Raw genomic sequence first — 14531 nt, 5'->3', positions numbered from 1 at the left:
TCTTTTTGCTCTTCTATAAATCTCCAAGTGGAATTCCCATTCTGCAACAACTCTTTCAACAAGCTGGAATTTGGACAACATCCTGGTATGGGGAGGCATTAATATGTTGTTGAAGTGATACCACTGATAGAGGTAGATACAGGATTTCTGCTTGAGGAAAGCCAAGTCTTACTTCCCAAGATGGTTTCACAGCATAGGAAAGTGTACATGAGAGAACATGAGTTGGTTTTTTTGCGATTAATTGCTTAATATTCGCACCAAAAGTCGAAATGCTAACTGTTATTGTTATGTCCCAGAGGTCTTTTCCACAGAGTTCTTACTTGTTCATGCCTTCTAAGTCAGGAGCCAAGACTCCACCACTTTTTGACACTTAGGCCTTCTCTTTCCCTCCCCTCCCACACATACCCTTTGTTTGACCCCACCTATACTACAATAACTATTTAATTAACAACAGTTGTTAAATTTGTTTATGGCCTGACCTTGTAATACAGTTTGGCTGGCCAGTTAAGATGGAGCCAAACTGTTTTATATCTAGGTTACAAAAAAACCTAGGTAAAGACCTAAGCTAAAGAGCTTTTTTTTTATAAAAACTGAAAAGCAAAATGTAACAACAACAACAAAAAAAGGTCATTCAATTTCTCTCCCCCTTTGGCTGTCCAAGATGCATTATAACCAAGTCCCTGAACACAGAGACCAGCAGCCACTGTTAAAGTTTTCTGTTTTTCATGCAGTAGAGAAGGGAGAAAGTCCTGTGAAAGTTTTTATTTAAGGCAAAGCTTTTTATTTAAGGTAAAAAGCTTTCTTCATCTCTACCCCTGTTTTGATTGGCATTTGGAAGTTGGGTCTGGTTTCTGGCAAGACAGCCCCAGAGTCTCTGTAGGGTACAGGAGCTTCCTTCTGACCCCTAACAGGGTCCCATGGGTAGGAAATCCTTGGTGTTCCCTGCAATTACTCCTTCTCTCTCTCTCACTAGACAAATTTCACTTTTCTATTTCTTTCTGTATCTTTTCATCCTCTTTACCAAAATCCTCCTTATTTCTTGTGGTTTTATTTCCAATTGCTTTTTCCTTTTTCTGCTTTTTGTCCCTCAGAATTTCCACATTAAATCCCTTAAGAGTAGAGCATAGAAGTCTTAGTTTAACAAAAAAAAGGTACTAGCTTTTGTTTACTGCTCAACTTCTAAAGGCACTGAATGTGGAAATCCTGCAAGGCAGAACATAGATACCCTCCCTAAGGACTGATACTGTCTTAGATGTGTTCTATATGATTCACAAATTATATATTGCACAAATAAAACCGTGGGGGTTTTCCATATTAGTTAAGTTTTATTCTTTTACAGAAACATTCAGATAATAGTTTTAGTACTTTAGTGGGTTTGGTACCTCAGTGGAAATACCTCTTTCTGAGTCCAGGATGGTTCCCCAAGCATTCTGCTGCTTAAGCAAAACTGACTTGTAAAATTTTATTTCACCTCTGTGAAGAAAAATATGACTGCAGATGAGTCTAGAGCCAGACCATAGAAGACTCGGAGTGTATTTGCACATTGGGGAAGAGAAGCAGCAGGGCCTCACTGCATGTGAATTGAAGAAGGCAAAAGAACTCTCTCACTTGTCCTTTGAAGGCACGTTGGTTGCCGGTAGCAAGGAGAACTGCTTTTCCTTATGCAAATGTCAGTGCTTACAGAAGAAGATAGAGCATTCCTTTGAGTACTGTCTCTGAGACAAAGGCAACCTGGGTGATTAGAATTTCATTAGCACTTTTCATGAATGCATATCCTGGCCAAACTGGCCCTTAATTAAAAAAAAAAAAAAAAAAAGTGAGCATGGGTAGACAAACAGACAGACATTCCATACTGTGAATTTCGGGGTCTTATTGTAAAGTCTTCAGATATTCACTGAAAAAAAACTAGGCATTCTTATTCCCAAACAGTTCACTTCTTCAGTTGTGCAACTGAGCTCGAAACAGGCTTCCTGTGAGACTTCATCCACTTTACAGTCACATGTGTGGTTGAGCTAACACAGCAGAAGTGCTATCAGAGTATCTCCTCACTGCAGCTTCACCCCAAGAGGGCGAGAAGGCACAAAACTTAATTTCAGAGTGTCTTCTTTTTTATCCTAATGTGACAAAGATTTCAGCTTGAAATCAGTCAGGTTTTTCAATACAGGCTCAGCTGGTTTCTTCTTTTATTCAAACTGACTTAGTTCTGTTACTATCTTTTCGAACTAGTGGTTCTCTTGCTCTCTTGTTGCAATGACCTGTACATGTTCCAAAATAGTTGAGGGGGATTAAATCATAAGAGTGGAACTCTACTCAACCTGAGGGCTAAGGAATAACTAAAAACATATTTTGGAGAAAGGTTAAGGAATCTGGGTTTCAGAAGACACATGTATATCAGTAAACCTGAGTTCATCTGGTAATGCATGGTTTTTTACAGAAGTTTGTGTTCAAAAGGTTTTAGTCTTCTGTTAAACTCACTAGTGATGCACATAGAGGAATCAGTTCCCTTATCTGAACTGAAATCTTAGATTGAACTCTTCTACATTTCTTGAATTAAATTGTTCCAGGTAGACATGAGATTTGGACTGGTGTTCAACTATTCAAAAAAAGGTTTTAATGAAACTAAATGAAAATTTATTGTACTCTTTGCAGTACTTTTCTAGATTATCTAGAGCAATATTAAAGCAGACAAATCACTATATTAAATACATATTTCCTAATTACTACTTTTTTTTCACATAATTCCCACAATGGGGCAATCTATCTGTCCTTCTCTCCTGACCTCCATGGCCAGTTTCAATCAAATTAGAAAGAATAAGGTTCAAGTTGGAATCTTATCTTATGATCTTAATTTGAGCATTTTGGGAAACTGTTGAATAAGCCCTCCTAGAGCAAAGTTTCCCTCTACAGTCAGTGGAGACAGGTGAATAATTTTGGATCTCTCTGAAGGCAGATCTCATCTGCAAAAATTAGATATCTAATCTCAGCAAGGCAGCGATGATCTATTGTTGCTTTTGGTAGGGCAGAAACCCTGGAATAAGGCTGGCTTCCTGGCTTTCTCGAATTGAAGCTCAAGTTATGTCCCTCAGTTAGGCAGGCTTGATTCCATCTTAGGCATCTATAAAACAGTGAAGGTCTTCTGGAGGACAAAAGTCCTCAGACAACTTGCCCTGCCTGAGATAGAGACCCAACGAGCTCAGCTATTGTAGGGCCTGGCTGGCTGGGGCCAGGGGGCCAACAGCACCCCCCAGCTCTGGGTAAGCTGCAGCATATGATGAGTCTCAGCTGGCTCAAATGGTGCCGAGGACCTGGGCAGGGAAGCTGGAGTTATGATGACGGAGACTGAAGAGCAAATCCATAAGGAACAATTTGTTCCTTTTAGAATTTGTTTGCATTCATTCGTTTTGCTGCTCAGGAAACAACTTATTCAAATATGTCAGTTGCTTTTGTTTACTCTTGTAAATGCCAAATGCATTCCAAACTCAACTGCTGGAGTAATGGGTAAGCCTGTCCTTACCGTACCAATTGCTTTTCCAGAACATAAAATGCAAATCCTATGTTGTAGGAATGTATCTTTTGTGGGTGGATTTGCTGATATTGCAGTCCAAATGCCTAACTTTTACAGAAACAACCATTGCACTGACTCTTGCTTTCATTTTTAATCTTTCTTTGGCCCTTGGCCATATTCTAAATAAATGAAACATGCCTATATTGTTCCATCCAGCAGACAGATGATAAAAAGTGTGTTTCAGACTATGGGCAAGTCAGTCTTCAACCAGTCACTTCCAAAGATATGGAACAAGTACAGCAGTCTTTAAGTTTAATGCAACCCTTTCACATTTTAAATCAATTTACAATCTTTCTTTGTAATCAGTTTGGTTAATTCCCAAATCCAGTACAGGGGATATTTTATTGCCAATTCTTCATTTCTGTTATGATGTTCTTGATAAGGGTTATGTCAAAGACAACAATTCTTGATCTGTACAGAATCTTTGAAACAGTATCTCACACAGGTCCTTTGTTTCAATAAAGCTATGGATGGTACATAAACCTTAACAAGGCATTTTTTTAATTACCTGCTATGAAAGTCACAAAATACTGTTAATGATGTTCCAAGTAACAAGGACCCTTTGCCTTCTAGAACTCCCCTTGAGAACATACTTGGCTGAAATAAAATTTTATGTATATTAACAATATAATCTTTTTGCAGTGCTCACAAAATAAGACGTACTTGCATTAGTGAAGACACAACACTTCATAAGCCAATACATAATTCAACTGAGAATATTGATTTTCAGTCTGAATTAAAAGTAACCTTATAGTATAGCTAGTTTCATGATTAACATGTACAGCAAGCTAAGAATTCACCAAATACCTGATTACCAGTAAGATTCATTTTGCACATGAATTCAGGAGACCTTTAAAAGACAAACAAAAAACTATGTGAAATGAAAAGCTTTATATAGCATAGGAGCTGAAACCATTAACGCAGAAGCAATTGAAAAATCTTAAATTCTTAGGTATAACAAAAAAAATCTTAGTATAGCTTCATATTTCCACAGAAAAGGCCCCTTTTTCCACCTTAAAATTTCTACTGTCAGAAAAAAGAAAAACATGGTCAAGGATTCCTTCATGCCTGGCTGTCCATTTGGAGCCATGGCAATTGCTTTGCCCAGGCTGTCAGTTCTGGACAAATGGACACTATACATGCATCAGTACCTGCACTTACCTGCAGCCGTTACACAGTCTATTTGCACACATTACAGATGCAGATGTACAGTAAGTTTTCTGCAGATTCAGTAAGTCTTATACTTCCAGAAATGTCAAGATCACAGTGTGTGAACTGGCCATCTCTATGCAATCTTCACCCATAACTCCTAGATGAGCCTTGTAAGATTTATTTGAATATTGACTTGTTGTGTCTGCTTGCAGTAGACCTATTAAGCAAAAATTCTCACTGGACATGTTGTGAGCCATCTCGAAGCATGGCTGTGTCTATACTAGTAAATAAATCAAGTCAGGGTGCCTTCCATGGACCCAAGAGAAGAAGCATGATGCTAATGCTGTACTTTTCCCCAAAACAGGGTGGCTCTGTGTGGTGGGTTGACCCAGGCTGGGTGCCAGGTGCCCACCAAAGCTGCTCTGTCACTTCCCTTCTCAGCTGAGCAGGGCAGAGAAAACATAAGGAAAGGCTCATGGGTTGAGATAAGGGCAGAGGGAGATTACTTACCAATTAACATCATGAGAAAAACAGACTCAATTTGGGGAAATTAATTTACTGTCAATCAAATCAGAACAGAGTAATGAGAAATAAACTCAAATTTTAAATCACCTTCCACTCACCCCTCCGTTCTTCCAGGGAGTCATAGGTTTACTTGCTCTAAAAATGCAAGCAGAAATTTTCCTTTCCCCTGACCCACTGTAAGAGAAGGAGGTTGAACGAGAAGGTGGAAGGGATAACTAACTATACAAAAGAACTAGCTGGTAGACCTGCATTCCCGGCTAATAGCCCATCTAAAAGAGTGCAGGGAGGAAGGAGGAGTATTGTGCCTTAACAGAGGCAAGGTGTGTTGGAAAAGCTCGGAGGCCGTTTTGCTCATCATCTGTCTGTTCTCCAGCCTTGGTTTGTCTATGGTCTGCTCTGTTGCCAGCTGAATCTGCTCAGATTTCATCGTAGAGTTTGTGCTCACCGACGAACAAAGGGGGAGTCCTGTCTACAGCCAGCTGCAGACAGCATGAGTTTAGTGGGAAAGAAACTGCCTTTCTTTCACCTTTCTTCCCTTTCCCCTTCCCCTTCCCCTCCTTGGTGTGGGGGGAGATCTCCATTTTGGCTTCTCCCGTGATCCGGGGCCCCCCACGCGGTGGCCGCCAGAGCCCAACAGCGCCCCTGCTGACCAACACTGAGCACTGCAGGCTCTGCTCCTCCAGGGATCCCACAGCGCTCCTGCCCACCGTGATCAGAACCGCGCCAGAGGACAGAGAAGTATCAGACTGCTTCCTTTTTGAAGGGGACTTTTTGGGAACAGGATTATTGCTTAGTTGTTTTTGTGTTCTGTTACTGGTTTTGCCAATATACATATACCCTTCAATAAAGGGTTGTTATTTCTTCCTTCTTCCATACTTCCTCGATTGGAGCCTCTTAATTTCGGACTTACAATTGGTGAGAGAGAAGAGTTTGGTCTACCTCATAACTCATCCTCCTTAGCAAAACACTCCAGTCTCTTTAAACTGAGACACAGGGCTCAACTTCACTCCTGGTTTTTCTACCTCTTCCCTGCCAGTGGCGCAGGGGGATGGTGAATGGAGATTGCGGTCAGTTCATCACATGTTGTCATCACACATCCTCAGTGGGAGAGTCACACTTCCCCTGCTCCAGCATGGTGTCCCTCCCACGGGGGACAGTCCTCCACAAACTTCTCCAATGTTAAGTCCTTTCCACAGGCTACAGTTCTTCAATGCACTGCTCCCATGTGGATCCCTTCCATGGGGTGCAGTCCTTCAGGAACAGACTACTCAAGTGTGGATCTCCATGGGGCCACAGGTCCTGCCAGGAGCCTGCTCCAGTACGGGTTTCCCACAGGGTCATAGTCTCTTTTGGGCACATCCACTTGCTCTGGATGGGGTCCTTTGCTGGTTGCTGGGGAATATGTGTTCCAGAATGGGTCCCCGTGGGCTGCAGGGGCACAGCTGCCTCAGCATGGTCTGCACCATAGGCTGCGGGGAATCTCTGCTCCAGTGCCTGAAGCACACCCTGCCCCTCCTTCTCCACTGACCTTGGTGTCTGCAGAGCTGTTGCTTTCACATATTCTCACTCTCCTCTTTGGCTGAAATGGTGCAGATTTTTTGCCACTTCTTTAATCTGTTATCCCAGGGGCACTGCCACTGTCACTGCTGGGATTGGCCTTGGCCAGAAGCAGGCCCATCCTGGGGCTGTCTGGCATTGTCTCTGGCTGATATGGGGTAAGCTTCTGGCAGCTTCTTTCTCACAGAAGCCACCCCTGTAGCCCCCTGCTACCAAAAGCTTGCCATGCAAACCCAATACACACTGTTTTTACTATTTATTGGGCATAGTCTTGTTGTCCCTAACATTGTGCTGGGGCAGTGTCTGGGAGTTTATTAGTTGGCACAAGACTATGCCTGGAGTTGCTACCAGTTAGACAATACAGATGGTTTCTGGACAGTGTTTGGGGGCATGCTCTAACCCTGTTCATTTTACTTCTTCTGATGTCACTCACAGTAACAGTAAAGGTGTCACAACCAGGCATTATGGAGGAGGCAGGTGAAGCCATCTGTGTCCTGGGGGACTTGGCCACTCTAACTACAGAAATACCAAATCCTGGCCTCAGAATTGCATGTAAGTAAATGAAGAACCAATACCTTTTTTTAAATATGGTTCTTCATCTATGAGGGCAGTGTTTGTATTCTGCTTTAAATGAGGCTCCTTACATATAAAACTCAGGTGTCTCAAACTGCTAGAGACCTGCTTGTTCTTTCTAAACCCACTCATGCATGTGCTTTCTGCTTACAGTTCACCCTGCTTCCACTTGTAAGCAATGTTTGGTTCTCACACAACCACTACACAGCCCACACTTCTGACCCTGTGGAGGTATTTCTACGTATAACCATAGATGGGCATAGGCAGATAATCCCTTCAATATATTTGTTTTTTAGAATACCAACAACATAACAATACTTCCAAATCCACCAGCGAAGCTTGTTTTATAATGAATTTGAGTTCCGTAGGTGATTGAACTTTCCTTTGGATTGTAGCATAAGCTCAAGTTCTTGTTAGACTTCAGATAACCCATGCAGGTGGTAGCCATTTTACAAATGCTATCACTCAAAGCTGGGAAGCCTTCAGGAATATTCATACTTACATGTATCATGGTTAAACTCCCGTTGGCAGCTAAGCACCATGCAGCCGCCTACTCACTCCCACCCGCCTTGGTGAAGAGAAGAATCGGAAAAATTTCAACCTCATGGGTTGAGGTAAGAAGAGTTTAATAACTGAGACAAAATAAAATATATTAATGATAATAATAAGAGCATTTGTAATGAAAAAGGAGAGAGAGAGAGAAATAAAGCCAAAGAAAAATGAGCAATGCTCAGTACAATTGCTAACCACACAATGACTGATGCCCAGATGGTCCCCACGCAGCAGTCTGCCTCTCCTGGCCAACTCCCCAGAGTTTATATACTGAGCATGACATTCTACGGTATGGAATATCCTTTTGGCCAGTTTGGGTCAGCTGTCCTGACCATGTTTCCTCCTGGCTTCTTGTGTACCTGCTGGCTAGCAGAGCACGGGAAACTGAAAAGTCCTTGATTCAGAGGAAGCACTACTAAGCAAAAACTAGAACATCAGTGTGTTATCAATATTATTCTCATACCAACTTCAAAACACAGCACTGTACCAGCTACTAAGAAGAAAATTAACTATATCCCAGCCGACAGCAACATGAAAGAATAATTAAAAGAGAAAAATCTTGGCTATGATGTTGATACCCCAGTGTCTTGTGGAACCTAATCATTAAAATACTCATGGCTAAGGCATTTAGAATTTACGTTTCTGTATCTCGCAATCCTCTTCTCCCCTAGAAAGGTCATTAACATCATCTAATACACCTTAAGGTGTCTGATATATGCATATGGATATAGAGGATATGACAAAAGACCTATGGAAGACCACTGTCTCACTGGACCAAAAGTGGGTGGCCAGGTGTTCCAACTCTGCAATCAAACTGAGCCTACAGTCAATAAATGCCATGGATTTTAGAGAGCTAATGAGCTGTCCAGAGACGGGAGAGCTGAATGTCACCTGTAGGGTGTTTCTTTCCTCAACCCAGGTGCATGTTCTCATAAAATATGAACCTGTATCAAATGTGCCTGAAGTCAGTGACCACTTTCTGAGAGAGGACTGAGACATGCATACATATGCACAATATGCTCCCCTAAGCCCTACTTCCTTGGGGGACTGGGCTACAAACACCACTCAGAGTTTCCATAACTATTCTTCTGTTGCTGCTAGTTCCCAATCCCATTCTATCAATGGTAGAGGACAGAGACCTTCTATGTGATCTAGAGGACTGTTATGCCAGCCCCAGTGACAGAAATTCAGTGGGTCTGCTGGAAGACTAACGCTGGGTTTGAAGCACACAAATTACCATCTCTGGTGACAATTGCATTCAGCAGACTGGCACACAGTATTTGCTAGAAAAGAAACCAAGTTTGCATGGAATGATCTCTCTGAAGATAGCACTATAAACAGTTCTGTTCTTTGAGATCTCACCTGGAGGGTTTTCTGCAAGAGGATAAGTCTGTTGTTTTAGACTAGTATATCTGAAAACAGAAGTCATCTATTTAATGATGGTGGTTGTTCAGAGAGAATTCCTCAAAGAGGAAAAATGGGAACAGAAAATCAAAGGGAATTACAGCTATTTAAAGATGTTTGAGGAGAAGAATAACTGGCATTTCTGGACTATATGGATAGTATTCTAGGATAAATAGTATTTGAGGATACTCTAGGATAAATAGTACTCACACAAATGTCTGAGAAATTTAGACATCTGTTCCTCAATATCAAAGGAATGAAGTTTCAGTAGAACAATACACAGATAGACATATGCATATACATATTTCATATGGAAGATATATATATATATATAAATATTTTAAATGGTTATGTCAGTATATACAGGTATATGTACAGTATATTTATTTATCCATGTGTATAAACTGTGGTAGAAAGGTATTGTTCGCAATTTTTTACCTTACAGATATTACATTTCTAACCATTGATACTCTGGAAGGAAAAGCGCAGCATCAAGACTGTCAAAATACTTTTGATTGATGATAATAATAACATGATGATAATAATAAATTGACGATAATAACAACAACAATGACACCAACAAAAATAACAATAACAATAACAACAACAATAACAACAACAATAATAATAATAATAATACCACAGCACTTATAAGGGTCACTGTAACATTCAGTCTCAAATATTGCCTTCTTTCTTACCAACCTGGACAGTTTGTTTGATGGCTTTTTTCCATATTCTGCTTTTCAAGTGAACATTTGTTTTTTGAACAGTGTACTGATGGGCCTGAGAAATTTGTTGAAATACGCAGTAAAGGAAAGCAGAGCTAATATGGCTACTGCAACACTTCTGATGCAGCAACTTTAATCTAAAAATGTCAGAAAAATCTCCATGTGTGGTGGGTTTTAATTTTTTTTTTTTTTTGCTAGTGTCTGAGTCATAATCGGAGGATGTTTTGCAGTAACTTACTGCAGTGGATGAATGTATCATGCACATTAAAAAAGTGTCGCTACTGTTCATTTCAAGCCAGCTCACAATCTGTATACTCATTCAACTTTTTTCTCTAAACAGTATGCATCATTCTGAGCAGCTTCTATAAACAGATCAAGGTCTGCTTGCTGTAGCAACACACCTCCAGTAAGTGATTTTCTGGTTGATTAAACAAGAAAAATAACATTTCTTAGATCCAGCATACTTGGGTCAATAAATATCTACTTGTGCTAACCTCACAATAAGGCCCTCATCCATTCTTAGGATGTGATGGATACACAAAAAACAGGGGGAAAAGAGGTAATGATTACAACTGTATGTAAGCTGGGGCCTCTCTCAGTACAGAAAAAAAACAAAAATGTAATGGAGAAAGGTTCTTACCTTTTGTCAGAGATATCTGTGATTTGGATATCTACCTCCAGATAGATGGGATAATTCTGAGATAAACTTACAAAGTAGGCCAGATGAATCCTATTCTGTCCATTAACTATAAAGAGATACTACATAATCAGGTTTAAACTAGGTATTTATAGTATAAAATTAGGCAATATGAGTTCCATGGTTTCTGTAGTGTGTGCCTATATTTCCCCATCTAATTCTGCTTTCTCTACTTTTCCCTCTCTTACTGCTATTGGACCTGACATACCAGCAAACTTTGGAACTCAGTAGATTATTTCTATTAAGGCAAAAAACTATAATTTTTACCTACAGGTGTATAAGGTGACACAAGCTTGTTTAGTGCAAAGGACAAAGCGATTTCTGCTCAGAGCTGGTTAGAATCTTATCTACCATTGCTTGACCACTTTTAAATGAATACTGTTATTTTCCTTAAAATGGACTATTTTCAATAAGAGAAGTACTTGGTTAGATGAATACTGTCATGAAGAACTATTTAAAATAATTATTTTTCAACTTGAGAGATTGACTTGAAATTTCAGTTAGAAATTCAAATATTGTTTTACAGGCTTGTAATTAATACCTGCATGTGTTTTTTCAGCTCAAGGACATCTTTGTGTTAGGCTCCATATGGTCTTATAAGTCACAGCAGTACCTTCTAGGGTCACTAAAATTAAAATACAGGGGTTAACCAGCTCTCTAGTATTTTCGAATTTATAAAAAAGATTAGGTTGGGAAAGTGTTTTATGAGCAAGCAAACCTATTCTGGAGGACAAGACAACTGGATATGTTCCCTCCTTATGTGTCAGCATATGTGTGTTTCATGTGACCAAAATGGAAATTTTTCCTGCAACAAAATGAGGCTGTGCCCAGGCATGTGTGATGAGATGATCCCATTATTTGAACTGAGGGAGATGGATCTAACATTTTAGTCAAATCAGGGAGTATTTTTGGTCTCACAGTGAGGAAGGACTATGATTTGCTTGGGTAGAAACTTCAGAAACTTCATCACTGGTTTATGTTCTGTTAAAGTTATGCTAAGATTATACCATTTGTCATTTAAATGAACTTATTTTAATGTATAATAAAGCATGATTCATGTTCTTTATACAGTTTTGTTAGGCTTTTCAGTTTTCATATTTATCTGTTGTTTTATTTTTTTATATGTATCCATGATAAGTCTTGAGGATAAAGAGGTGTGGTTCTTGTCTAATAGGAAGAAAAATAAGGGAGAAAAGGACTGAATGAAATATTTTCCATTTGTTTCAATGACACACCTACTTTGTTTCGAATAAAACCAAACAATAATTTGACCTGTGATGAACTGAGAACAGTGTTTCAAACTAGATAATTTAAAATGAATCATAATTATCCTGGTACATCAGCTAAAGTTACATGTATCAATAGGCCTTTTACTGGAATGAAATTAAACCCTTGCATATATATACATCTGACCCTTAAATGTGCAGATCAATGAATTTAAAGTTATGCATGTAAATGCTTGAACCACTGAAGCATAAAATAGATAAACTTGGCCCATATTTGTTGAAACAGTGTAAAATGAAACATAATCATGTGGAAACATTTTTGTCTTTTAAAGGACAACCTTGACTTAACAATAAATCACACTTCTTTCTAAACATTGTTTTGTTTCTTGCTCTGAGCAAAATTTAAATGTTGCTTCACTTAACACTAGTGTAAGGGAGGAGGAAGGGGTAAATTCCATAGCTGAAGATGGACAAAGGTAGCATTTCTTTGGCAGCAAAGTAAGTTTCGTTTGGCAAAGAGGGATGCTTGCATTTGCACAGACATTTGGATTATAGGAAACAGCCCTAGCAGAAATGAATGAACAGACAGCATGCAGGTGAAGTCTGAATGCACATCAAATGGCTCTGAAATGTGGAAAATGATTGTCCTCAGATCGGATGTAATCCCATATTGGATGCATTTAGCTTTCCAAACTTAATGAGTCATACGGACCCAAATGAGAATATCCATGTGCGTAAAATTAAGATTTGAGTATTTAAAATGATATCACCACAGCAGTGCAGATTAGTCTAATGTTTTAAACTTCATCATTTTCTTTCTGGGTGACATCACTAAGGTTTAAAAGTGTTGGCAAGCCTGGAGATAAAGTAGTTCTTAAGCAAATAAGACTCTAGTATCATCAACTCCTGACAGAAATCCCTAATTAGTTTATCTTTAGCTTAAAATGATATAGTATATCCTCTGTTTATAAGGGTGAATTATATATTTCAAGTGTGCATGAGTAACAGCAGTAAGTTTTAAATATTTAGTATGTATAAATTAATGTATTATTTTTATTCCAAAACTGATGTCATTCTAGAGCCTTATCCAGGCCTATTTGAGAATTTCCATTTGGGGTATTTCAAAGTATGTAAGAAAAACATTTCTATCTGATAATTCATGGAAAAGGACATTATAGATCTCAGGGCCAATATACATCTAGAGATTGTGGGAGATGATCATAAATCAAAAGAAATTAACAGCTGGAATGTCCATTCAGCTCATATGATGTTAGGAGTACTCAGCACCTCTGAAAATAAGCTTGCTTACCAGATGCCTAAATAAGGATGGATTGGGGCTTTGAAAAATGTGAACTTAATAAGTTAGTTTTGTAAATGTACAGCAGTGTTTACTATAATATTCCATCACACCCTACAGTAAGGGAGGAAATAGGATATCTGGAACAAATGCAGTTTATGCCTCTAGACTTGACCCTGATACACGCTGCATCCGAAGGTTTGCAGGGTTGAATTCCCGGCTTTTCCAGAGCTTTGTTAAGCTCTGTGGTGTACAACCGAGCCTAGGACTCGTTGTCATTTTCAGGGCTAGAAGCCGAATTACGGACAAACCTTTCTACATATGGAAGGTTTTCCTTCTAGGAAAGTTTCAAACACAGCAAACAGCTCTGTTCTGCTCTTCCAGTGGTCTTATACAGATTACAGTGGAACAGTCATGATCTTCTATCTCTCTTTGCTGACACAAGTACTGAGGAGAGTTTTACAAGACCCATTAGTGAATGCTGCAATCCAGGCATATGCCATGGCAAATTGCAATCACTCCAAGAACAAGTGATTCCACTGGGAACTTCTTCAAAACACATGGTGCAACGTGGTCTTTGGCACTTAAATGTTGCCTTACTTCAAGCAGGGGGAAAAAGGTCAGAAAAATTAAAATAAAACACATTTAGATTACATTAATCTCGGTTATGAAGGTATATGCTCAAACTTCAGGAAATTATTTTTCTCAGACTTACATCAACTCAGCTGTTTTGCATATGTGAATATTGGTTAGTTCTGCTCTGTTTTGGGGCATAGATGTTAGTATGTTTTTAATATTTCTTTCATATCTTTGAGATTTGCTATTGATATGTATACTTTAATACTTTTGATAACAATTTTTGCCTCCTAAATATCTGGGAAGGTGGCCATCAACCCAGTTTTGTCTTAGTAAAGCCAAGTTTATGTATATATATATATGTATGTACACAAAAATAAGCCTTTTATGTTGTGACTATGGTATGATCTGGAGGTATAGAACCTATTTAACAGGATCACATTATACACTGGGTAGGATGACTGTTATGAGAGGACTCTGGCTCTGTTCCTGTCCAGCCTTGTAGGGCTGAAGTTCTACAGAACGGCGAAGGCTGGCAGGCACCTCTGGAGAGGGTCAAGTCCAGCCCTCTGCTCAGGGCTGGGCCAGCTACAGGAAGTTCTCAGGTCTGATTTTTAATGCCTCCACTGATAAAGATGTTGTGGTTGTTCAGGACAACCTGCTCCAATGTTCAACCACT

This window comes from Manacus candei, unplaced genomic scaffold (assembly GCF_025592945.1).
Source record: "Manacus candei isolate 608988 ecotype Guabito, Panama unplaced genomic scaffold, ASM2559294v1 h1tg000014l, whole genome shotgun sequence".
NCBI classification, from domain to species: domain Eukaryota; kingdom Metazoa; phylum Chordata; class Aves; order Passeriformes; family Pipridae; genus Manacus; species Manacus candei.
This window is presented reverse-complemented; position numbering follows the sequence as displayed.